The sequence below is a fragment of the Oncorhynchus nerka genome, linkage group LG4 (assembly GCF_034236695.1).
Source record: "Oncorhynchus nerka isolate Pitt River linkage group LG4, Oner_Uvic_2.0, whole genome shotgun sequence".
Classification (NCBI taxonomy): Eukaryota; Metazoa; Chordata; class Actinopteri; order Salmoniformes; family Salmonidae; genus Oncorhynchus; species Oncorhynchus nerka.
Window position 1 is genome coordinate 88301202 of NC_088399.1, and position 25075 is coordinate 88326276.

At 47.3% G+C, this 25075-nt stretch overlaps 1 protein-coding gene across 8 annotated transcripts in view; it reads left to right on the plus strand.

Annotated features, from left to right (window-relative positions):
- The window catches only part of LOC115128731 (focal adhesion kinase 1-like), a 302242-nt gene that overhangs the window by 152059 nt on the left and 125108 nt on the right, over positions 1-25075 (plus strand). The window lies entirely within an intron of this gene.

Here is a 25075-nt window from a genome sequence, read left to right on the forward strand (position 1 = left end):
TTAAATAAAGGTGAAGAAAAAAAAAAGAGAAAAAAAAGAGGCGGGTGAGCGACCAGCTGATCATACTTCAGGTATGCGATGTTACCTTTCTTCTGTTCTTGAATTGATCGTGGTAGCAGTTCCTTTCTTTTGATGTTTACCTTTTCGAGAAGTCTGGTCCCCCTTCAGGCACTTGGTTCTCCTGAGAATCCTCCTTGTCTTTGAACCTCAGCAGTTTTCATCTATAGATCTGGGTAATCTATTGGGGAAGAAAGTGCCATTGCTATGCACCCTCTCCCATCTCCAGCAGTTTAGGATCAGTTTGAGTTGATCTGGCCTCTCCATCTCCATCAGTTTAGGATCCAGTTTGAGTTGATCTGGCCCTCTCCATCTCCATCAGTTTAGGATCCAGTTTGAGTTGATCTGGCCCTCTCCATCTCCATCAGTTTAGGATCCAGTTTGAGTTGATCCGGCCCTCTCCATCTCCATCAGTTTAGGATCCAGTTTGAGTTGATCTGGCCCTCTCCATCAGTTTAGGATCCAGTTTGAGTTGATCTGGCCCTCTCCATCTCCATGAGTTTAGGATCCAGTTTGAGTTGATCTGGCCCTCTTCATCTCCATGAGTTTAGGATCCAGTTTGAGTTGATCTGGCCCTCTCCATCTCCATCAGTTTAGGATCCAGTTTGAGTTGATCTGGCCCTCTCCATCAGTTTAGGATCCAGTTTGAGTTGATCTGGCCCTCTCCATCAGTTTAGGATCCAGTTTGAGTTAATCTGGCCCTCTCCATCTCCATCAGTTTAGGATCCAGTTTGAGTTAATCTGGCCCTCTCCATCAGTTTAGGATGCAGTTTGAGTTGATCTGGCCCTCTCCATCTCCATCAGTTTAGGATCCAGTTTGAGTTAATCTGGCCCTCTCCATCAGTTTAGGATGCAGTTTGAGTTGATCTGGCCCTCTTCATCTCCATCAGTTTAGGGATCCAGTTTGAGTTAATCCTGGCCTCTCCATCTCCATGAGTTATTCTGGCCCTCTTCATCTCCATGAGTTTAGGATCCAGTTTGTGATGATCTGCCAGGAGTTTCTTGTCCTTAACTTCTGTGTCATGCCGAGTTTCAGTCTTTACATCCTCAATTTCATCAATTAAAATGTTATTGCGCCTCGATTGGTTTTCAAGGTAGTCTCCTTTGGGAAGAGTGCTTGTCAAGTGTTAGGAAATTGCGAAATCCTCAGACATGGTTTTGAATGCAGTCTGGCTGGTGACATTTGCACTTTAGCTCCTGCGCGGTGTCCAAACTGTGTTTACATTTCATTACATCCTTAAACAGATCATGAACCCTTTGTTGGTAGAAAACAAAGAGTTACAGAAAGGACTTCAAAGTTGTTTTCCTATTGATTGTCACGCCCTGGCCATAGAGAGGCTTTTTATTCTCTATTTTGGTTAGGCCAGGTGTGACTAGGTGGGCATTCTATGTTCTTTTCTATGTTGTTGTATTTCTTTGTTTTTGGCCGGTATTGTTCTCAATCAGGGACAGCTGTCTGTCGTTGTCTCTGATTGAGAACCATACTGGTAGCTCTTGCCCACATGGGTTTTGTGGGTAGTTGTTTTCTGTTGTGTGTCTGCACCAGCCAGAACTGTTTAGGTCATTCTCCTTGTTATTTCAGTGTTCATTTAATAGAAATATGGACACATATCCGCTTACCTTAGTCCTCTCCTTCCAACAACCTTGCGTTACACTGATCTATTAGCCAGTTGAATCCTATCTACACTACAGCCAGTTGAATCCTATCTACACTACCCCAGCCAGTTGAATCCTATCTGCACTACCCCAGCCAGTTGAATCCTATCTACACTACCCCAGCCAGTTGAATCCTATCTACACTACCCCAGCCAGTTGAATCCTATCTACACTACTGACGATTTGAATCCTATCTACACTACACAGCCAGTTGAATCCTTATCTACACTACCCCAGCCGATTGAATCATATCTACACTACCCCAGCCAGTTGAATCCTATCTACACTACCCCAGCCAGTTGAATCCTATCTACACTACCCCAACCAGTTGAATCCTATCTACACTACCCCAGCCAGTTGAATCCTATCTACAGAATCCCAGCCAGTTGAATCCTATCTACACTACCCCAGCCAATTGAATCCTATCTACAGAATCACAGCCAGTTGAATCCTATCTACACTACCCCAGTCTCAGAATAAAGTGTGCTTATAGGATATCATACTGGTCACAATCCCCATGTCACTGTATCTGATAATGCATAATAACTAATGATCAGGTAAGAGGTAGCTATGTAGTCATGACAACAGCAGTTGTACGGGCCCAGCCCGTAGCTACTCATAAACCGCGACCCATAGCTTGCTCCTGAGCTGCACTACATCAAGCTGACCAATCCATGTCACAGCCTGGACCGGGAAGCCTCCGCATTCGCACGGTGAAATTGCATGCGGTTGTGTGGCGGTTCTTGGCGTGTTGGCTGGAGATTTGATAGTGCAGCTCGAAAGTGTTTATGAAGCGCAAGCAGACGCTGCAACATTGTCATGACTGCGCTGCTGCCTGATCGTGGGTGTATCATTATCAGATACGTGACATGAGGATTGTGACAAGTATGATATCCTCATAAGCACACTTTATTCTGGACTGGGGCAAGTAGATAAATTCAACTGGCTTTGTATTCTATGAATAGAGTTCCAATTGGCACAGAAACAATTCAACCAGACCAAATTCAACGGCTGGAATTCTGTAGATAAGTTCAACTGGCTGAAGACAGTATATCCAACTGGTGAGTGAAGTTCCAACTGGCTTTGCGAAATGAAAGTAGATGGATTCCAACTGGCTGAGGTAATTCTCAGATATGATTCAATCGGCTGGGGTAACAGATATGATTCAACTGGCTGGGAAGCAATGTAGATAAGTTCAACTGGCTGAAACAGTGTAGATAAGAGTTCCGAGCTGGCTGGGAAGTAATATAGTAGGATTCTGGCGGCACAGACAATTAACAGATGGGTTCAACTGGCTGAATGACAATAGATAAGTTCAACTTGGCTGACAATTGTAGATAAGATTCAACTTTAACAATGCAGATAAATTCAACTACAACTAATTAATAGCGGTATTGAAGAAGGACCAGAATACGAATATATGTCCATATTTATTAAATGAACACTGAAATAACGGGAAGAATGACAGCTGGAGCAACGAATACTCAACACAGCTACAGAAAACAACTACCCGCAAAGCCCCTTAATGAAGCAAACTACCGAAGTATGATTCTCAATCGAGACAGCGACTGACAACTGTCCCCTGATTGAAACAATGCCGGCCAAGAATGAAATACAACAACATAAATAGAATGCCACCCTGATCACCCTGGCTAGCAAAATAGGAATAAAAACTCTCTATAAGCCGGGAAACGGCGACAATCGGTAGGAGAGGCTTTGAAGTCACTTTCATAATAACATTTTCTACCACCAACAAAGGATTCATGTCTGTTTAAGGATGTAAATGAAGATATGAAACACGAGATTTGGACGCAGCGCAGGAAGCCAAGGCAAATGTCACCGAAAGCAGACGCATTCAAGAGCAATGTCTGAGATTCCGCGAATTTCTGACGCATGACAAGCACTCTTTAGGAACTGCATTGAGCCAATCGAAACAGTAACATTTGTATTGAGAGTGAGATGCTGGAACTTTGAAACTCGGCATGACCTGAAGTTAAGGATGCTCCTGGCGAATCATCTGGGCTTCGTCTAAACCATGAAGTGAAGAGGGCCAGAATACTCATGGAAATGGAAGGGGAGGGCAGATAACTCAGAGCTGGATCTAAACTGATAATCAGAGCAAGTCCAAACTGCATCCTAAACTGGAGGGCAGATTAACTCCAGGCTGGATCACAAACTGATAGGAGATGAGAGGGCTTAGATCAACTCAAACTGCATCTAGAAGCTGATGGAAGGAGCAGTTAACTCAAGGCTGGATCTAAACTGATGGAAGATAGAGAGAACAGTGCTCAGGCAGTCCCTAAACGTGGAAGGCCAGTCAACTCAGGCTGGATCACATAAGAAACTGATGGAGAGGGCCAGACAACTCAGGCTGGATCCTAAACTGATGGAAGGCTGGAGGAGGGCGAGATCAACTCAGGCTGGATCCTAAACTCATGGAGACGAGAGAGGGCCAGATCAACTTCAGGCTGGATCCTAGGCTTTCATGGAGGCTGGAGGGCCAGATCAACTCAGGCTGGATCTGAAGCTTGTGGAAGGAAGGGCAGATCAACTCAGAGCTGGATCGCTGATGGAGATGGAGAGGGCGGACAGCTCAGGCTGGATCCTAAACTGTGGAACTGGAGAGGCCGGATCCCATCCAGGCTAGTCTGATGAGTAGGAGGGCGGGTAGAGCTGGATCACAAACTGTGGGATGGAGAAGGCCAGATCAACTCAGACTGGATCACAAACTCTGGAGATGGAGGAGAATTGCATAACTAATGGCACTTTCTTCACGATAGTGCCCAGATCTATAGTGATAAGCTGAGGTCTGGGAGGATTCTCCGGGAACCAGTGCGAGAGTTGAACTTCTCGGAAGCAGGCATCGAAGGAACTGCTACCGCGACTAATTCAACGGAAAGGTAACATCTCCTGAGAATATGATCGGCTGGTCACCCGCCTCTTTTTTCTTTTTCTTTACTGCTGGCAGATGGGCCAGTTGAGAACATAACATTTAACCGGGTAGACAGTTGAGAACATTTGGCAGGTAGGTAGTTGAACGCGCTGACGGCCGGGTAGGTATTGAAGAACGCAGCAACATTTAACCGTTGACCCGCAGGCGAACGCCTTTTTGTTTGGCCGGGTAGGCGTTGAGCACCTTATTTAGCCGGGTAGACTGGAACGCTGACCGAGGTAGGCCGGTGGAACACGCACCTTTGAACACCTTTAACCGAGATTGAAAGCAGTTGAAGGCAACATTTAACCGGGTAAGCTAGTTGAACACCTTCATTTAACCGGGTAGACGGTTGAACGCCTTTATTTAACCGGGTAGGCGGCAATGGAACGCGCTTGTTTGGCCGGTGTAGCACAGTTGGACGCCTTTATTTACCGGGTGGGCCAGTTGAAGAACTGCCTTTGTTTGGCCGGGTAGGCTGGTGAACAGTCAGCCGACCGGGTAGGCCGGTGAGAACGCCTTGTTTGCTGTTTAGCCGGGAGTAGCCAGGTGAGCGCGCTGTTAGGCCGGGTAGGCTGGATTGGAACGCCTTTATTTGAGCCGGGTGGGCGCAGATTGGAGCGCGCTTTGGCCGGGAATTGGGCCGATTGAGAGACGCCTTTATTTGAGCCGGGTATGACCCGGTGGACGCTGACTGTTGGCCGGGTAGGCTAGTTGAAGAACGCCTTTGTCTGGCCGGGTAGACTGGTTGGAGACGCCTTTGTTTGCCGGGTAGGCTGGTTGAACGCGGCCGGGTAGACTGGTTGAGGAACGCCTTTGTTTAACCGGGTAGGCCCCAGTTGAACGCCTTTATTTAGCCGGGTAGGCAGCGATTGGGCACCTTTATTTGGCCGGTGGAGCTGGTGAACAACCGGGTAGACTGGATTGGAACGCGCTATTTGGCCGGGTGTGCTGGACGCGCCTTTGTTTGAGCCGGGTGGCAACGTTTGGTGGAGCCGGTTGAACGCGCTGTTTGGCCGGGTAGGCCATTGAGAACTATTTAGCCGGGTAGACGGAACGCTGTTTGGCCGGGTGGGCGCGGTGGAGACGCGCTTTGGCCGGGTAGACCAGTTGAGTGCCTTTGTGGCCGGGTAGGCTGGTTGAAGTGGAAGCTAGTTGAGAACGCGCAACCGGAGTAGGCTGGTTAGAACACTAGCTGGCGGGTAGACAGTTGAGGAGCACTGGCCAGGGTAGAGTTTTTGGTGAGAACGCCTGCTGACCAGGTGAACTGTTGAGCACCTTGTTTGGCCGGGTAGGGCGTTGAGAACGCACTGTTTGGCCAGATTAGCTGGTTGAACACTGACTGGCCGGGTAGGCGGGTGGCATAACATTTGGCGGTGACTGACGCCTTTATTTAACCGGGTAGGCTTGGTGAAAGAACGCGCTTTGACTGGCAGACAAGACAGGTGAAATTGCTGTTGGCAAAGATAGACTGATTGAACGCCTTTATTGCCGATGGAAGCACTATTGGCACCTTGTAACCAGGTAGGCTGAAATTGAGAACACCTGTTTAACCGGTAGGCGAGTTGAGAACACTTTATTTAACCCGGGTAAGGCAGATTGAGAACAGAGTTCTCATTTGCAATGCGGTAACCAGATAAAGCATGGCGAGCAATGAACGAATTTTTGGCTACAGAGTTACGCATGGAATAGGCTGGTGGCACGGAGTCAATGGCTGGTAAGAAAAAGATGGGCGATCCATAACCACGAATGTGCCAAAAGGCATGAGAATGGCGAATAATACAATTTTACAGATTAACACTGGGAATTGATAAATGATCCGAGATGTCTCAACCACGGAAGACAAACCCAGTATGCCAAAGAACCTGAAAAGCTAAAATAAACAAATCAAATAAAGAACAGTAAAACGATGTAAGATGAGTAGGCGAAAATGGAGGTAGACTGACTACCAGTAGACTTTATGGCTGCGGCTTTCTGGCTGACTCGATTAGCTCTGATGTCTGAAAGTTGTGAGAATAAGTACCTCCAGCCTTCAGCGGTCATTCAGTCGCGGGCGCAACGGAAATACTGGAGCGAAAGTATTCAAATAGTGTTGAGTCAGTGAATACATATAACAGATTGTATTCTGGATAGATATTGCCTCGTGACCGAATGAACGAGATAAGCCGGAGCCTACCTAGCATGGACTGTAGATAGCTGAGAATAACCGACAAGAACATACGAAATCGCGGTAATGGAGTGAGTATAAGGTAACGGCAGCAAAGCGGATGTACTATGATAGACGCATCGGTTTGCTGGTAAGTGTTAGGCCATTTAAGATGACATGGCCCGAAATCGGCGTCAGTTTTAGAATAGCTTTGGCGTGAGTGAAGACTATTGAATAGAAGCCCGACTGAACTGATTTTAGATTAACAATTTGATGTGAGTCTGGAAGGAGAGAGTTTGCGATCTGAGCACTGGAAGCTGCTATAGATGTCGCATAATTCAGACCGAACCATCCGGGTGGTGATGCTAATCGGGCAATCTTGAGTCACTGAGCAGCGGCTCGGTGAAAGCATGCATTTGGGCTATAAGCATTCAGAGCAGTTGGAAGACGCGAAGGAATGTTGCCATGGCATTGAGCTTTCATTTGGAGTTAGACTGCGCAGTGTCAATGGCCCGGACGGCTATAGAATGGTGTCGTCGCGTGAAGTGAGATCAGGGGCTCACCACGCGAAAGGCTGTACATCATTGATATACAGAGAGGAGCCGACTGGAAGTGAACCACAATGGCACCCCCATGGGAACTGCCCAGAACGGACAGCATGCCCTCATTTGAGCACGCGTCTGCAAGTGATGAACCAGGCAAGGCAGTCATCGAAACCAAGGGCTATTGATCTGCGATAAGAATATGGTGATTGACAATTCGAGAAGCTGCCTTAAGCGAAAGATGCGATGAAGAGCTGCATTACTAATCTTTGCTCGATGCGTAATATGCGTTTGACACATGGCGTGGCGAGTGCACCGACGGCTTCCGAAGATTGCAACAGAGAAGGCTGCGGTGGAACCGAAGATAGTCAGTGACACCAGGCTATTGACAACTTTCGAAAGACGCTTAGATAGGCAGGGGGCAGGATAAGATGCCATGAAAGCGGTTTGGAACCGAATATCTTCCCCTGAGGATGACTGCGGCAGCTTTCCCAATCGCAGGGATCTCGGAGCGATGAAGGATTTGGAAGCTGTGTAGGGATTTGCGTACAATGGCGACATTTCGAAATGAAGGTCCAGACCAGCTGGCTCTAAGATTTTGCAGCTCTTTTCAGAACATCACTGGACTAGTGAAGCTCGGAAGAAAGGCTTTGGAGGCGAAGGCTACGAAAGCGATATTGGCGGTGTCAGATAACCGGAAGCGAATATTGGCCGTTGGCAGTGCTATTGAAGCACCGATGTCGTCGGGTCTCGGTGGAGACGTGTTACCTGGCCTTCGGTGCGATGGTGATTAATAACGATACTCTAATGAACTTCACGTGTCACAGGCTTTGGAGTTGCAAGGTCTGGAAACTCTGCCTGGCTGGCCTGGCACAGTGTATTGGTTCTGGCTGGGCAGTGCGGAACTGTCGATGCTATTGCAGTCCGCTCACCAAGATATTTTTATTAACGGTCGAGGCGATCAGATGGTAAGGGGAGCTATATCATTCGCTATTGCACCAGGCAGGTATGCCCATGTGAAGAGATTACTTTAAAGAATGACCAGGCATCCTCGGCTAACGCAGGATGAGGTCAGTAATCAGAATGCCGGGCCGGTCGGTGAAAGACACTGCTCTGAAGTCTTTGCAGGAAGCGTTTGTCGATGACCTAGCGACTCGTCAAGCGGTATAACGTGATAAAGCTGGTCCTGATTTGAACGGCGAATTACCACTGAGGCCAGTGTCAGGGCTGGCGACCGCTTCTTCTGGAGTTAGGGTTGGCGCACAGTGGGGCTTCGCTGATGATTTGAGTGAGATTGAGCATCGCTTGCGTTTGTATGGGGCACTGCCTAGATATTAAACATATCGGTTTGGTCGCCCCTAGCTAAGAACAGAGCTCTGAAAACTGAAGGCGATCAATTCTGGAAATGTGTCAGCTGGGAGTAGTGGCGATAACGGCGCTAACGTGAAAGACTATTTCTGGAGGAGAACAATTTTCAAGGTGAAATAGTTCGAACTGTTTGAGTATGGACCTGGAAGTAATGACGTGCTTTGCGGGCTATGCGTGGGCTACGGCTCGCGCGCTGGTAGTTCTATCTTGACCAGGAAGATGTTGGGTATGAAATCTCTGAATTTGGTGGGCGCTCCTGGCCGAGGGTCGAACGCGTCCAAAGTGTCCGAATTTAACGAGTGATCTTCAAACGGTAGTGAACAAGCAGGAGGGCGTCTGATGTGGCATGCATGCAGGGCTTTCGTCCGCAGAATCGGCAAATGAGGGGCGCCTGAACATGCGAGCCTGGTTTGCCTCCGTCGCCCGTAGTGAAGATGAGGAGTGCTGACTAAAAGGCTATCAAAAAACTTTATTAAGCTAAATTGAAGTAAGAAGGCAATTGGGCATGTAGAATATATTCCGAGGCATAATCGCGTTACTGGGAAGCTATGTGAATGCTGAAGGTAAGCCCAGGCGATGATGAGACAGGTGCTAATCTGCTGGACATGCTGAGCCAATGGAGTAGTCACACGTGGAACAAGCGAAATTCAGCCAGAGTAGTCCGTGTGAACACAAAACAGTATAGCTAACCTGAACGAGCAGTATACAGGCATATTGAGCATCTGGAGCATACGTATGTCACGGAGTGTTAATTTGGGAAGCTGGCAGAAGCAGTAGGCGAAGACTATCCGCTAGCGCAACAAACTGGCAGGTAAAAATGGCGTTGACGACAGCGGCGTAGACGAAGTAAGACAGACAACGAAGCAGAAGAAGATGCGTGATTAATGGACGGTCAGCTATAAACAGAGATCAGTGTCCAGAGGCGGAGAGGCTACAATGTTTTTAGGCTGGCAATGACTAACTGGCTTGTGGCTGAGTTAACGGTTATCTGGAAGATTCTTGAAGTGTTTGTCATAAAAATAGAGGTAAAGATAATGGCGATTCCGTCATCACGATAGTGAACGATTTCCAGGAAGGTTATGCAAACAAATTAAAAATCAAAGACAGAAGTGAAATAAGTCGGAGTGATTGGGACTTTGCCCGATGGTTCAGACGGTGCTGGGCCTGTGTAACATTTAACGTTAAATAGACGAAACTAGATTAGGTGGCAGTGGGCGAGGCTTGACAGCGTTAATAACGAGAAGACTAGCGGAGCTGAAAGTGCCTTTGGGGGCATGCGGCGATGGGGCTCAGTGTTTATTCCTCTTCATCGCGATGGCTGAACCACAGCATTCAGAAAGCTCGCTGGACGCAACCAGATGGAGTCTTTAGCGTCTTCTGAAAGCGAAAAGCCTCGAACCCCGCACCGGCGATTATGCTCGGCCGGACCAAGTCGTGATGGCGGCGATCATCGTGTGACAGAAGTCGTCCGAGTCGAATTGTGAAGCGGTGCGTGATCCTGGGCCTCTTCGGCTGTCGAGATGGAAGCTGCAACTTCGGGCTGGCTCAGGCAACTGTGCTTTGCTCTGGGACAAGCAACCAGGAGTAACCGCTTTCAGATTACTGGCTAATATTCTTGATGATCGGCAGGATTCCGGAAAACTTCTTGGTAAAGAGAATCCAGTGTGTGGAGAAAACTGATCTGATATGCTGGAGTAGATCTTCAGCTGTGTCCTGGACGTTGAAGGCAGCTGGCAGTGGCTAGCTGAAAATGGCTAGTTAGCGTGCTGAAAGCCTTCTGATGGCGACAAGTATGAAAAGCGGATCGATGCCACGCCAGGTGATGCGGAGTTATCAGGAGTATATTCGGCCTGTAGTGGAAGTGGTGTGCGAGCTTCTGCTCTGAAAAGGCGAGGCTTTCTATTTGAGACAAAGACAAAACACGCGTCATTCTCTCGCAGCCATCATAATATAGGCCTATGGCTTAGTGACTCCGCTATAATCAGCTGACTCACGCACACGCACGCCGCACGCGCGCATGAACAGACGCTGCATATTATTCTACTTTGACTAAATATGTTTCACCTGCCTCGTGACCTAAACACACTGTTTATAGTCTTCAGTATTATGAAGGACTGTGAATGTGGCACTCAAGGAAGTGCGCCAGCATTAAACTGGCGCAAATGTGTGATTGTACTCTCTTGGTACTGAATACTATCTCTTAGTTGGGCGGGAGATCAACCCTGTGCTCTAACCCATTGGAATGTTAATGAAGCCAAAGGATCAGCCTGATGTATGATCTCCGCCACGTTACGATGTGTGCATTAGAGATATCAAACTGTTAACATCGAACCTCAACAACCGATCTTATTTAGTGGCGTCTTACGACAACGATTTCTAACCCATTGAATGTGTGAAGCCAGGAGACATCGGCCATAACGCCAACATTGGTATTGAGCCAAAGGATGTATTTTAATCAAGCGACAATTATACAACCCATTAGATCGGCAGTCAGCGATCTGTTTTGATAACATGTGCTTTAACCATTAGATGTAAATGAAACAAGGATAACTCAACCTGATGTACCTTTTTTAGTCTCTAACCCGTGAATATTAATGAGAATAAATTCCTTTCTGATAACATGTCTCTAACCCGTGGAAATATTATTAAGGGGTAGCAGTAAATATAATGATTATGTTGATCCAATTAAGGAGCTTTCACCAATTTACCAGGGATAGTCTATCGCTTGTGATTTACTATAATGTAAACGAGACAGAGTGAAATGACGCGTCGGTAAGCATGTCCCTAGCAAACTGCCCCTGCTCTCAGTCAGAAGCTAGGATGTGCTGTAAACGGTATATATAGATAGAAGGCAGCAACGTTTCTAAGGCTATTGGGTCGTAGCTGTAGTATGGCAGAGACATTTGGCGAGGCGAGCACGGAGGACTGTTTTGAGATGATAGCGTTTCGGGTGGTTTTCTATGGGATACTGGGTATGGGCGTCTGGTGAACTACCGGCAAACCACTGAATCGGCGATCTTTAGGGGTGGTGATGTCTCGCTGGTAATGAAGGAAATGTATATGCGGAAATGTCGAGCCAAAGTGAACTGTTGTAACTACGGGGCAACCGCTTCATGATCCATATTGAACACTGATAACTATTCGTCTTTAGAATTTGATTGATTATTTTACGTTTTAGGAATACTGGGAGTAGTTAGGAAAGTTGTTTGAAGCTGTTTGGACTTAAGTTTACAGGTAACAATTAAGATGAATTTGTAGTCGTGACGGAAGAGTTGAAGCATTTTTCTGAATCGAAGCTGCGCCAAATAAATGGATTTTGAGGATCTAACAGGAATTATTTAACTGATATTTGGACGTATTGGGGTAGCAACAGAAGAAGATCTTCAAATGGAGCATGAATTATATTGTTATTCTGAGTTTTGTATTAGTGCCTGGCTGGTGAAAAATGTTGTCATCGCATTTATGGATGGTAAGCTGTCGAATGTCGCATGGTTCTGCATATTAAGCTCTTTTTTGAAATCTGACGCGCAATAACGGATTAACAAGAGTTAGAGCTTCGTTTTGGTGTATTATTTCATTGGAACTGGCTCATTTCGCAGATATTCGATATTCCATCAGCGGATTTGGTATCTTGATTAGAAGGCAAACAGGCCTGGAGCCTTTAAGGCATTTACGTACTACAAAGTGCATTACTATTCATTATCTATCTTCTCTCGTCATGAATGTTCCATTCTTGCCCTTTCGAAACATGGTTGACTGAAGAAGCGAACTTTATAATGTCTCCATGTGTATTTACGCCCGCTGTAAACATCGAGAGTGGGAGGAGGAAGCGTCATTTTATTCAGGTATTTTAAGAGAGGACATCTGATAACATTGATGTTGAATCATAAATGCTAACTGTATTAAGATAAAGTGGTAATTGGAATGATCTAGCACTAAAGTCACGACGACGATAATAATTTCATTAATGTCTGCATCACTACTTGAATTTGATTAATAAGCGGCTAAATACTTTCTGTCCGGTGATCACAGCCAGACTTTGTTTAAAGAAATTAGGAATACACTCACTGATATCTGACATTGTGCTTTATACTCACAGCTATCTGTGTCCTCATCTATAAGCCCGCGAGACTGACAGTTCTCGCGTCCTCATCTATAGAAGACCGCAGATGACCAGTTCTGTCCCCTCATCTATAAGGAACGGCACCAGTTTACCTATCCTCGTCTAAATTTTGAACTGACAGTTCTGCGATCCTCATCTACTCAAGCCCGCGAAGTGACCGGTTCATCTGTAACTCACTCATCCTATAAGAACGGGCTGACCAGGATTCACCTGCTATCCCCTCATCTATAAGACCGCAGACTTTGACCAGTTACCTTTATCACTAAATCTATAAGCCCGCAGACCTGACTTCCGGATTTACCTTTATCCCCTCGTCTATAAGAACAGACTGTATTTTCATCTATGAACCTGGAAGGGAACCCGGACCCCGTTATCCCCTAAATCTACAAACACAGATGACCAGTTCGCATGTCCCCTCATCCTAAACACGAGCAGCCGGTTTACCTTTATCATCTAAGCCGCAGACTGGTTACTGCACAGCTCCTGCATCTATAAGCCCGCAGACTGACAGTTCACCAACAGCTCTCCTCATCCTATAAGCCCGGTCATCTATATCTCCTCATCTAGAACACAGACTGACAGTTCATCTGTATCCATAAATCATAATTACAGACGACAGTTCACCTAACAATCTCCTCATCTATATACAGACCTGACCAGTTCCTCTGTATCTCATCCTATAAGAACAGACTGGCCAGTTCACCTATCTCCTCATCCTATAAGCCCGCAGAAATGACAGTTAAATCAATATCACACAAATCCCCACTCTAAAGCCCGCAGACTGACCAGTTCACCTGTATCTCCTCATCCATAAAGCCCTGGGCTGACCAGTTAAATCTGCTCAGCTCTTTCCTCATCTATAGGCACAGACTGACCAGTTCTCTGTAATCTCCTCATCTACAAACACGAACTGACCAGTTCTGTCCTCATCAAGCCACGCAGACTGACCAGATCTGCTATCTCCTCATCTATAAGGGCTGACGAATTCATCTGTAGCTCTCACCAATCTATAAACACAGAAATGACCAGTTCGTAATATCTATAAGCCCGCAGACTATTCTGTGTCCCCTCGCTATATAAGCCCACAGATGACGGACTACCTTTATCCCCTCATCCATAAACCCACAGACTGACCAGTTCTGTGTCATCTATAAGCCGCAGACCCGACCGTCATCTGTATCTCCTCATCTATAGGTACAGACTGACTCCCATTCATAATATCCCTCATCCTATAAGACCACGGAAAGACCAGTTGCAACACATCCCCTCATCTAACAAACAGTTACCTTTATCCCATCCTATAAGGAAATTTGACCAGTTCACTGTATCCTAAATCTATGAACCGCAGGAGGAAGTTTCCGTCCCCTCATCCTATAAGAATTTGACCGATTCACCTGTAGCCCCCTCATCTATAAGACCGCAGGAAGGCTAGCCCCTCGTCTATAAGCCCGCGGACTGACCAGTTGCCTGCTGTCTCGCAAATCTATGTACGGACTGACCGGTTCGGCAAGCATAAATGGAACGCGGACTGACAGTTCATCTGTAATCCCTCATCGGAAGCGCGAACTGACGGTTCACACAACAATACTCATCCGCAAACCCGCGGACTGACAGTTCACCTGTCCGCAGTTGTTCCAGTTCGTCTGTATCTCCTCATCACAAAAAACACAGATGACCGGACTCATCCTGAACAGCTCCCCTAAATCTATAAGCCCGCAGACTGACGGATTCACCTATCACTCCTCATCTATGCGGGCTTTAACCAGTTCATCATATCTCCTAAATCTATAAGAACGCAGACTGGCCAGACTAAAATATCTCATCTATAAGCCCGCAAATGACCATTAAATCTGTAATCTCATCCTATAAAGCCGCAGACTGACCGGATTCTCACCTGTATCTCATAAATCTATCTTGAGACTGACCAGGAACTAAATCTCGCCTCTCCTCATCTATATTACAGACTGACCGATTCTGTGTCCCCTCGTACAGACTGACAGTTCATCCTTATCTCACCATCTATGAGAACAGACTGACGGATTCATCTGCACTATCTATATTACAAGTGACAGTTGCATCTGTAATCCCCTCATCTATAAACCCGACGGAACGACGGTCTCCCCTCATCTATAAGCCGCAGACTGACAGTTCTGTGTCATCTATAAGTAACCCAAATTCGCTATCCCCTCATCTATGGCCACGGACAACCCTACTGACGCCTTATTGATAAATATGTTGGCAAATGATTTGATTAATGTGGCTGAAAATACTGGAGAGGCATGAGTTTATCGCGGACATTGGCTTGACCTTTCACCAATTAGGAATGAACGAATGGGAAGATTTAATGGCATTACATTTAACAAGAAGCGCTTTAGATGTTGATTTGATATTTAATGGGATTTTAAATAATCAGGCACTATAGTCTGTTTACCAGACTTTTATACATCTTTCAATTCTGCTGTTTAATCTGCATTTGTCTGCAGCAAAGTGATGAAAGTCTGGTATCATCAGAAAATTGATAAGTTTGATTTCATCAGCCTTTAACCTCTCAACTCTATACCGCCAACATTGACCCGTATCTCATTTGCACATGAAGCTCTTGGGCCAATACATATGCTCCTATCTACGTCAACTCATCTCAAAATACATTTGCAGAACTGTAACCTGCAATTACTGGCTCCATCTGCAACTGTATAAAGAAACTCAATGTCTTGTCTATTTAGACATTACTGCACCAGTATGCGCTTTATCTGCAAAATAGTCGCCATCTCCGGACGTACAAACCCTTCAGTGAGTCTTCAGGTGCGAGTCCCTCTATATAACGCAGAGACCTTTGTATTGGCCTTTGCCCGCTGCCGCCTTCGCATGGTGAGTACTCTATCGAGACTACGATTGCTCTGGAGTCTCAAATCTTCTGAAACTTCCATCGTCCTCAGCCAGCTTCAGAGACTGCTGGGTCGGCCTGACTACTCAATGTCTCCGTAGTGAGTCGGCCTGATGAACCCAGAGCTACTCGTGTCTCACTGTGAGGCTGAGTGGCTGATGGGCAGGCTGCTCGTGGTCTCCGCGGAGCACTAGTCGGCAATTGAGCCAGGCTACTCGGTAATCTCCTGAGAGACTGGGGGTCAGCCTGATGAGCAGGCTGCCGCAGCAATCTCATAACAGACTGGAGTCCTGCTCAAATGTCTGCCATCAGGCACTGGAGGTCAGCCTGATGAACTGTGTCTCACTCATGAACTGGAGGCCGGCGATGAGCAGGCTTTACTCGCAAATAAAGAACAGAGTCAGCCTGATGGACTGGAAAGCTACTCAGTCATCTCCTCCATGAAGACTGGGGAGTCGGCACATGAACAGGCTACTCAGTAATCCTCCATGAACTGAGTCAGCTACGATGAATACTACTCCCAGTAATCTCATGAAGACTGAAGTCAGTGATGGGCCAGGCTTCTCACTCTCGCATCCCATGAATGGGGGTCAGGCTGATGAAACCAAACTGCTCATTTCCTGATGAACCAAACTTCTCGGCCTCGCATGACTGAGAATCATTGTCGGTAAACTGCGCTAATCTCCTCCGTGAAGACTGGGGGCAGCCTGATGAACAAATACTCAGCTCAATCTCCTTCCGCGAAGTCAACCTGATGAACCCAGACTACTCAATCTCCTCCGCTGGAGCTGAAGTCTGACCAGGGCCAATTACTCAATAATCTCCGCTGAAGCAGAGGATCAAACTGATGAACAAAGGCCTACTCAGTAATCTCCTCCATGAAGACAAGTCGCTGATGGGCAAACTACTCGATAATCCTCCATGCAGACTGGGGAGTCAACCTGATGAACCAAACTATATAATCTCCTCCATGAAAGACTGGGTCAGGCTGATGAACCAAATTTCCGTAATCTCCACAGCCTGATGAACCAGACTACTCAATAATCTCCATGAGACTGAAGTCAGCCTGATGAACAAACTCAGTAATCTCCATGAAGGCTTTGGGAGGTCAGGCTGATGAGGCCAGGCCTCAATGTCTCACTCCGTAGCAGACTGGAGGTCAGCCTGATGGCAAACTGCTCGTGATACTCACAGGAGTGCAGGCTGATGGTCCTCCGCTGAGACTGGGTCGGCCTGATAATTAGGCTACTCGATGTCTTCCGCCGGAGACCAGGCTGCGAAATGTCGCCGGCACACGATGAACAAACTGCGTGTCTCCTCGGGCGATCAGCCTAGGCCTCAATGCTCCGTGAGCACGGGGAGTCGGCGATGAACAGGCTACTCGATAATCTCCTCCGCGTGAACTGAAGTCAGCTTTATGAACCAGATACTCGTGGCTCCTTCCGGGCAGGGTCCTTTATGAACAGGCTACTCCGGTGTCTCCTCCGCTGAACTGGGGAGTCGGCCTGATGAACCAGAGCTACTCGGTAGTCTCCATGAACTGGGTCAGCCTGATGAACAGGCTACTCGCTGAAATCTCGCTCCATGAGCTGGGGAGTCAGGCTGATAGGCTACTCGTGTCTCCGTAATGGGCTGGGGTCAGCCTGATAGACAGACTTTACTCGGTAATCTCCTTCCGCTGAGCTGGGAGTCGCCTGATGAGCAGAGCTACTCGCTGTCTCCTCCGCATGAACGAAGTCAGCTGTTGAACCAAACTACCGTAATCTCTCCATGAGACTGGGGTATCAGCCTGATGAACTGAACTGCTCCCAGTAATCTCCGCCCAGGAGCTGGGAGTCAGCCTGATGAACAAACTACTCGGTAATCTCCTCCGTGAGCTGGGGAGTCAACATATTGAAGCTACTCGTAATCTCCGTGAGACTGGGGGTCGAGCCTGATGAACCAAACGCGAAATGTCTTGCATGAAAGACTGGGTCAGCCTGATGAACAGAACTGCGTAATCCCGTAGAACTGAAATCAGGCTGTGGGCAAACTACTCAATGTCCTCCGTAATGAACTGGAATCGGCCTGCTGAACTCTTGCAAATGATCTCCTCCATGAAGACGGAGGAGTCAGCCTGTGAACCAGAGCTACTCGGTAATCTCCATGAGAGACTTTCGGCCTGATGAACCAGGCTACTCGAAATCTCCGTAATAGACTTTGGGGTCAACTGATGACAAACTACTCGGCCCATGAAACGGGGGTCAGCCTGATGAGCAGACTGCTCATTGTCTCCCATGAGCAGTCGGCCTGATGAACCAAACTATAAATGTCTCATCGCATTGAGACTGGAAGTCAGCCTGATGAGCAAGGCTTTACTCAGTAATCTCCGTAATGAAGAGACGGGGAGTCAGCCTGATGAGCAAACTGCTCATTAATCTCCTCCGCATGAACTGGGGGTGCCTGACGAGGCTGCTGTGTCCTCCGTGAAGGCTGAAGTCAGCCTGATGTAAACTGCCCAGTGTCCTCCGTGGGCGGTCATTGTGAACCCAGACGCGTGTCTCCGCTGAACTGGGAGTCATTACGACTACTCAGTAATCTCCTCCATGAACTGAAGTCAGCTAATGAACAAGGCACTCAATGTCTCCGTGGCGGGGGTCGGCCTGATTGAACCGATGACTCCTCCATGGGCAGGGGGTCTGATGAACAAACTACTCAATGTCCGTGAGCTGGAGTCATGAACCAGACTTTACTCGACCGTCACTCGCATGAACTGAAGTCAGCCTGATGAACAGACTTCTCGCTAATCTCCTCCGCTGAAGACGGGGAGCGCACTGATGAACCAGACTGCTGATAATCTCCGTGAAGCTGGGGGTCGCCTGATGAACCAAACTACTCGAGCTGTCTCACTCCGCATGAACTGGGGGTCGGCACATGTAGACTACTCGATGTCTCCTCCGAAGACTGGAGTGCCTGATGAGCCAGGCTTCTCCGTAAACTCCTCCGTGAGACTGGGAGTCAGGCTGATGAACCAGAGCTGCCGCTGTCCTCCCATGAACTGGGGAATCAGGTACGATGAACCGACTGCTCGGTAATCTCTCCGTTTGGGTGTCGGCACTATTCAGACAGGCACTACTCGATGACTCTCACTCACGGGGCTCCGGCCTGATGAACCAGACTGCCTTTAATCTCTCCTGCGTGAACTGTCGGCCTGATCCCGGCCCAGAGCTGCTCGTGTCTCCGCTGAACTGGGGGTCTGGCCTGATGAACCAGACTGCTGTCTCACTCCGCTGAACTGGGTCAGCCTGATGAATGACTACTCAATAATCCTCCATGAAGACTGGGGATCGGGCTGACTGCTCAGTAATCTCCGCTGAACTGGGGAGTCAGGCTGATAGACCAGGCTACTCGGCAATCTCCTCCGTAGACTGGGGGTCCTGATTGAACCAGGCTACTCGCAATCTCCTCCGTGAAGACTGGGGCTCCTGATGAACAGAACTTCTCCGTAATCTCCATGAAGACCTGGGTCAGCCTGATGAACTCCAAGCTACTCAATAATCCGCTGAGCCTGAGTCGGCCTGATGAACAGGCCTCAGTAATCTCATGAAGACTGAAGTCAGGCTGATGGGCACAAGACTACTTCAATGTCTCACTCCGTATAGTGGAGGTCAGCCTGATTAGGCTACTCAGTAATCTCCATGAGGCTGAAGTCGAACAATTGAACTACTCAATCTCAAGACTGGGGGTCAGCCTGATGAACCCGGAAAAGCTACTCGAAATCTCCTCCGTAAGCTGGGGAGTCGGCCGATGAAGGCAAACTGCTCGATGTCTGCGTGAAGACTGGGGTCGAAGCTGATGTAGACTACTCGATGTCCTCCTCCGTGAATGGTGGAAACTTCTCAATGTCTCAGGAGATGGGGAGTCGAAGCCTGACGAAACCAGGCTGCTTCAGTAATCATCCATGAAGACTGGGGGCTCAGCTTTATGGTAAAGATACTCGATGTCTCCATGAACTGAGTCAGCGCCTTGAACAGGCTACTCAATCTCCTCCGTGAACTGGGAGTCGGCCTGATGAACAAAGGCTACTCGATGTCTCCTCCATGGTGGGGGTCAGCCTGATGAACTGGAAGCACTCACGTCTCACTCGAAGAACGGGTCAGGCTGATGAACAACTGCCTCGGTAATCTCTCATTAACAGACAGGGGGTCGGCCTGATGAACAGACTGCTCGTGTCCTCTAGCGGGCGCTGGGTCAGCCTGATGAACCAAGCTACTCGCAATCTCTCCATGAGTCAGCCTGATAATTTAGGCTACTCAGTAATCTCCTCCATGAACAGAGTCAGCACACAATGAACCAAACTGCTCAAGTAATCTCCGTAGGCAAGTCAACCTGATGAACAGAGCTACTCGATGTCTCACGAAGTCCTTTATGAACAAGGCTACTCAGTAATCTCCTCCGCTGAGCTGGGGAGTCAGCCTGATGAACAGGCTACTCAGTAATCTCCATGAGACTGAAGTCAGCCTGATGAACCAAACTGCGTAATCTCCATGAAGACTGGGGAGTCGAGCTGATGAACAAGAGCTACTCAATGTCTCACTTCCGTAGACTGGAGGAATCAAGCCTGCTGAATGACTACTCAGTAATCTCATGAAAGACTGGAAGTCAGCCTGATGAACAAACTGCTCGGTAATCTCCGTGAAGACTGTAGATCGGCCTGATGAACCAGGCTACTCGTAATCTCCATGGGCTTTGGGGAGTCAGCCTGATAACAGACTTCTCGTCTCCTCCGTGAACTGGGAATAAACCTGATGAACCAAACTTCTCAGTAATCATGAGAGACTGGAGTCAGCCTGATGAACCAGGCTTCACTCGGTAATCTCGCCGTGAAGTGAACAGGCGCTCAATGTCTCCATGAAAGATGAGTCGGCCTGATGACGCCGTAATCTCACGAAGACTGGGGCCAGCCTGATGAACAGAGCTATAATCTCGGAGCTGAAATTCAGCCTGGCGAACAGAGCTGCAGTAATCCTCCATGAACTGGGAAGTCAGCTGATGTCAGTGTCTCCTCCGTAGTCTGAAGTCGAAGCCTGATGAACAAACTGCTCAGTGTCTCCTCCGTAGTGGGGAGTCAACACAAATGAATAGGCTTCTCAGTAATCTCAGAAGAGCTGGGGAGTCAGCCTGATGAATTGACTGCTCAGTAATCTCCTCCGTGAAGACGAAGTCGGCCTGATGAACAGGCTTCTCAATAATCTGTGAAAGACTGAAGTGATGTTATATTAACCAGGCTATATTAATCTCCATGAACTTTGAAGTCGCCTGATGAACAGGCTACTCCGATGTCTCCTCCGCATGAACTGGGTCAACCTGATGAACCAAACTGCTCGCACAATCTCCTCCATGAAGACGCTGGGGAGTCAGCCTGATGAACCAGGCTGCTCAGTAATCTCCGTGAAGACTGGGGAGTCAGCCTGATGAACCAGACTTCTCAAATGTCTCACTCCATGAACTGGGGTGTCAGCTTTATGAACCAGGCTGCGTAATCTCCTCCGCTGAAGGGCGGCCTGATGTATAGTGTCTCACTCACATGAACTGAAGTCAGCCTGATGAACCAGGCTGCTCGATGATCTCTCCATATAACTAGTGGCGCACGCATTTGAACAGAATAAATACTGATTTGTTTTTTGTGATTCTGCTGCATGTATTTATACATTTTAGGAGTGAGCAGGTTTGGGCCAGTGCTGACCTTTTATTTGGTACTTTGTGTGTAATTGGCAATTAATGAGCGATTATGAATTGTGGTAGCCAGTGGCAATTTGTAATTTGTGAGCGTGGCATGAAAATGTCAGTAATAATGAGCAATGGCGTGTAATGATTGTAGTGTGTAACAATTGTGTGTAATTGGCGGTAGCAATTGTGGTGAAAGCGAATAATTGTGGCGTGAAAGTAATGTGTGGCGTGGCGTAACTGCGCCAGCGTGGCAATAGTCATGGTACAATGGCGTGGCAGCCAGCATATAATGGCGTGAAGTGGCGTGCCAATGGCGTGGCGCGTGTGCTGGTAATGGCGTGCGCAGCTAGCGAAGCTCATGGCGTGGCGACTGTGGCGTCGCCAGTCGTGCCAGTAATGGCGTGGCATGGCGTATGAAAAGTGGCGTAATGGCGTGGCGTATAGTGGCGATATTGGCACTCTTAATGGCGTGGCGTGGCGAATGCCAATGGCGATAATGGCGTGGCGTGTAACCGTGGCGTGAAATGGCGTGGCGTGTAATGGCGTGAAAAAATGAGATGGCGTGAAGCGTGGCGTAGTATGGCGTGGCATTGAAAAACAAGTAATGGCGTGAAAATGGCGCGTCGTAATAACAGGCTTCAACCTGCACAGCTTTATATTATTGTTATTTAATGCCTGTTTTCACCAGTACCAATAAATTTGGCAAGTATAATGTCTTCTGGCTAACCCCCTCCATCCCAATGCCCAACTACCTTCTCTCTGTGACAGCTGAATAATGTGTGACGGTCTGTCCTGCGGCGCGCTCACCACGAAATGTTCTGTCTCTGTTTACGGATGCTAGGCAGCTCATCAATACCTGTTAATAAGCGCGGTAACAAGAACACTGTCAACAGCAATGTAGCAGAATTACCCATCTTAGCCCCCGCTGTGCTCACGCACGCACGCGTCACGCATCGCGTCCGCCCCTGGCCCCCACAAGGAAGAGAGGGGCTCTTCAACAAACAATGTTGGTTTGATACTGTAGGCATCAGCCCAGCCTATTGTATACCTGTCGCAAATGGCTGGGCCAGACTGAGACGCAATGATATCTGTGTATGCCTATCTGAAGTAACGGAGCCAGACGCTCGAACCTGTATTGTCTGTAACGCCTAATCTGAAATGGCAGGCGGAGCCCCAGCTCAGACGCAGTAATCTGTGTACCTGTCTGAAATGACAGGCCCAGACGAAGCTCAGACACTGTAATATATGTATACTATCCTGTGCTGCCCAGGCAGACAGCGCCCTGTCTGAAATAACGACCAGACTAGCTCAACCTGAATAATACAATGTACCTATGCAATGTGAGCCAGACTTGGCTCGGCCCACAGTATACTAATGTATGTAATCACTGTAGCTCAGCTAGCTAATGTACTGTATTGTACCCTGTCTGAAATGTAGGCCAGATTTAGCAGACTATGAAAGCAATGTCTGTGTGTACCCACAATAAGTAACAGGCTTGAACCCCAACTCCGAACCTGTAATGTACCCTATCTGAAATGAAGCCAGACAGCTCAAGCCACTGTGGCTGGCTCACTATTATTGTACTTCTCTGGCGCTGAGCCAGACTGGCTCAGACCTGTATTAATACCCAGTCTGTGGCTGGAGGCCAGACCCCAGCTCTGTAATGTCTATGTACCTGTCTGAAGCGCCAGGGCCCCAGCTCAGACCTGTAACTTCTGTGTACCTAATGCAAGTAACAGGCTGAACCCCAGCAGACACTGTGTGTCTGTACCACAATCGCAAGTAACAGGCCGAACCCCAGCTCAGACCTGTGTATTACCCTGTCTGTAGGCCAGACCCACAGCTCGAGAGCTACGAAGTAATAATGCCCACAATCTGAAGTAACAGGCCAGACTGATTTAGACACTGTGTGAAAATGCGTAATATTACCCTGTCTGAAGTAACAGGCCAGACAGCCAGGAGAGATGAACTGATTAAAAGAGCAGTTTCAGTCAGTACTGCAGTACTGCACTTGTCTGTGACTTACGCAGCTCTGTGAACAAAATAAAAATGGCAGTGCTCTTTCTGTTTTCATGCTACCAACCCGAGCTATGTGCAATACCCACCGTCAAATGCACTGCTGCCAGTATTACGGTCACTTTAAATGTATTAAAAACATATTTGCTCTGCAGCTCACATGCTAAACTGCTGTATCGCAATGGCATTTCATTAGTAAATCAATGAAATCACCACTGTTTGCACCACATCGACGATGCTAATGTCAGTGAATGTCAGGAGAAATTGACACAGGCTTTTCCCAGCCGCATAGAGGAACGTAACGCTGACACAAGCTAATGCACATGTCTTCCCCCAGCAATACACTGAACAGTGCTTTGTAACAACTCCGCACTGAATTGATATATTCCCCCAGCAGCTCCGCACTAGACGAAGTATATTCCCCAGCAGCCTCCGCATAATTGAAGCGGCAGCTCCACACTTGAACAGCGTATATTCACTGGCAACTCCGCATGAACCAATATATTCCTTAGCATCCGCACTGAATGAAGTATATTCCCCAGCAGCTTTCTACGCTAGTATGGTATATTCGCTAGATCCTGATGAAGTAGTATTCGCCAACAGCTCCACGCGGGTACATATTCCCCAACAGCTCCACTGAGTTGGAAGTATATTCCTGGCAGCTCCACACTATTTTGTTGATATATTCCCTAACAGCTCCACAGACTAGTTGAAGTATATTCCCCAACAGCTCCATAGTTGAAGTATATTCCCCAGCAGCTCCACACTAATTATATTCCCCAGCAGCTCCGCTGGTTAGTATATTTTAACTCCACATGGTTGCAAGTATATTCGCCAAGCGTATCACGCTGGTGAAACCTACTCTTAAGAGGTTTTTCTTTATTATATTCCCCTTGTTGCTCCAGAATAAAAGTTATTCCCTTGTTAAAAAGTTAAATTGTTATAGAGCAGATGTGTCAAATTATGTTATTTCGTGGACGTGTTTGTGTCAGGTAATTTTCTTTGTATAGTGAGATGTGGTGTATTGTCAGGATGTTATTAGGTTATTATAGTGAATGATGAAGATTAATTATGTTATTATAGTGAGGACATGCGTAATGTGTCCAATGTAATTATGTTGATTATGAGTAGGATATGGTGTTATGTAGTTATTTATTATAATTGAGATGTGGTGTGTCAGGTAATTTATGTTATTATAATGAGTAATGTGGTGTGTCAGGTAATTATATTATTATAGTGAGTAATGTGGTGTGTCAGGTAAATTATATTTATTATAGTGAGACCATGTGGTGTGTCAATTAAATTGTTTTCGATTCTCTGCTCCTTCTCAGTATTGAAGTGTGGAGGAAAACTATCACCTTGCATTGTGCATTATGAACCCTTTCACACCTTCAACACATTTTTCACTGCGTGCTGCATAATTCTATCATAATTCATTTCATAAAGAAATTATTATTAGAGGCTCAGTCAAGGTTGTTGAAGAAAATGTTGACTTCCCATGCTTTATTTCAGGGATGATGTGTGATGTTTCTACTGTGTTCTCACCCAGTGTGTAACCCCAGATTGAATGTAGTAGAACTGGATCAACGACAAATGCCATAATGGAGTGAGACTGGTAATATTTGACTTTCCCCATATGATT